A 2,756-nucleotide genomic window follows, 5' to 3' on the forward strand; every position below is an offset into this window, starting at 1 on the left:
TTAAATAATATCCGGACAACCAAAACTCTTGAAGGACAACCATATGCTACTCTCTTGGCAGGGCTGCCAACATTGAGTGATAGGTGAGAGTGAGATGTGAGGGAGCGAAGCGACCGAGGGGGGGGGGAAGGGGGTTTCCCCCCTTCCACGGTAGGGAGCTTATGCATTTTATAACTTCAATTTGTGCAATTTGGTGCATACTAAAGTGACTGTTTTTAGATATTGTACGATTTTTTTTGCTGTGCGTGATATATTTCAGCGTTTAATTTATGAAGAGATATTCATGCGTGAGATATCTCAGCATTTTTTCGCTGTGCGTGAGATATTGTAAGATCAGCGTGAGAGCGTGAGATTTGGTCAAAATGCGTGAGTCTCCCGATCAATGCGTGAGAGTTGGCAGCCCTGCTCTTGGTTGTCCTCCGGACAACCCAAAAAAAACCTTAAAATTGAGCACTGCAGCGCCTGTCTGACTAGGCTGTTCCATTTACCGTAGACATGCCAGATACAAAATGCATAGAAACACATTACAACACTGAGCGATGGTAGGGGGGGTGCAAAACTAAGGTAATGGCAGAGCGTGCATTTCCAAGAAACGACTCGCGCAGTGACAGCTATTAATAAACTTGCTGCATCTCTACTGCACCAGCGCGTGGCCAGTGCCAGGCACCGGCGGAAAAAAAAAAATGTGTCCAAGCGAACAATGCGAACAATCAGTGCAAATTTTATACAGTGCAACTGAAATGAGGAATATAACCTTGCCGCTGCGGAATGCGGAAATTAAGCCTAGAAATCGTAATGATTCCGCAGAATGCAGAATGGTTGGAAACCCTGACAAGGGTGTGTTGAGATGAGAATAACTTGTTTTAGATATCAGTGTGCGAAATTAGCGCTATTTTGCTGGCGGCCTCAGGTTCAACCCCCCTAAACTGCCGGTTCAACCCCCCATATAATCAGTCCACTTAGCCTATTCAAAATTATGCCAGTGTAAAGTGTGGTCTGCAGATGTTAGAAAGAGTAGTTGGGTGATTAAAAATGTCACGACGGTGTTTGCATAATGGGTTAGTCGGCGGCAGTGTAGTGGGCGGCAGCGCGTTTGATGTAGTGTAGATAATAGAGATGAGCACGGTTGAGAATCAGTTGTTATGCAGGTGCACAGCTAGCTCCAAGAAACGGTATTGCTAGGGTTAGAATACCGTTTCAAACCTTGGCTGCAGCTAAACATGTAGTTGCCTTATTTGCCAAGTATCGCCAAAGAACACTACACATGTGATATACCAAATGAATCAGTATACGTCCACCTTCTTGTAACCATCAGTGCGCTACGATGCGCTGGGTACTTACGGGGTTACAGCAACTTTTTGAGACAAATGCAACAAAATTCATGAATTCGCCACCATGTTTGCTATCATTCCGACTGTGACTAAAATCCGTAATGGATCGAACAAAGGAAATTAAACGATCTGCGGCCCTCAATGTAAACCACCCCTACATCTGAAAACATGTCATCTAAGGTTTTTACAAATGGCCCAGACATTCGTGAACATCGTTTCACTTGCTTTGGTGTGTAATTGCCGTGAGAGCCATCGTGCAGCTATTGCACTATTTCTGTAGTATTTTCTAGCGAGTCTTTTCCATTTCGGGTTTTCCGTGCCTCGCTAAACATGGCGGGTAAAGCTGATTGGAAAGTTGATATGATGTGAGAATTAGCAGATACCGTATATACCGTGAATTAAGAGATACATTCTAGTTTAGAAGCAGGACAACTGTGAGCTAACGTTCATATTTCAAACAAGGCAATTCAAAGGTGGTAATAGAATAGTTTTATTTGAGATATGCAGAGTTATTCATCTAGATCTGCAGAGGTGATACTGATAGGTTTCTTGTATGGAAGGGTGTCAGGCTGTATAGACAATCCGTCGCACAGCCTGGTCGGGCTAGTGCACAGCAAACTTGTGTGGTTACCCGCGCATACGATTGATTTCTTTGTTAGCTAGAAACGTATAAATGGAGGGTTCTTGGTTGAGAGAGAAGGACGGACGAGAGTGTGCGGGTCACGCGGATGCGTGCCTCTGTCACAGTCTGTGCGCACGCACGGGGGTGCGGCTTTTGAGAAACAATAATCGCAGTGGCTACGGGCACAGGCACCTATATCTAACACGATCCCCCAATGCGAGCACCGAAGGTGTGAGAAGGTAGGACACACAATTTCACGAATGTCCGATATCAATGAAAGTTTTTGATTCTCAATAAAAATATGCACATCCCCGTATTTCTACTTTGTTGTACTAACCTCCCCTGTATATGTTTGCACTGTCGATGATATTTGACAGCGTTAGGAGAGTAAAATCCGTCGCCAGTAAAAAATTAACAGTTCCCACACGTTCAATGAAGGTCATGGTGTTGACATTTTTCGAGCTGAATGCAATGCCGCCACCTGATTGGACAAAATCGCTAAACACAGAGTCGCCGCCATTTTTTCTTCTAACGTGTGGGAACTGTTAATTTTTAACAAAATATGGAATATATGCTATATACCTGTAAACATGAAATTGACAGTTCAACCAAAGAACGCCGGAGACAACAATATCAAACTAGAACGTGTATCACATGTATTTAATTGAAAACATTCACATTTTTTATCTAAAAAAAGGTCCGATTTGATAAAGTCGTGAAATTGTGTGTCCTAAACCTTCTCCACACCTTCGGTGCTCGCATTGGGGATCTGTTAAGATAAGGTTGCCTGTGGCACGGTACGG

This window comes from Priapulus caudatus, unplaced genomic scaffold (assembly GCF_000485595.1).
Source record: "Priapulus caudatus unplaced genomic scaffold, Priapulus_caudatus-5.0.1 Scaffold555, whole genome shotgun sequence".
NCBI classification, from domain to species: domain Eukaryota; kingdom Metazoa; phylum Priapulida; class Priapulimorpha; order Priapulimorphida; family Priapulidae; genus Priapulus; species Priapulus caudatus.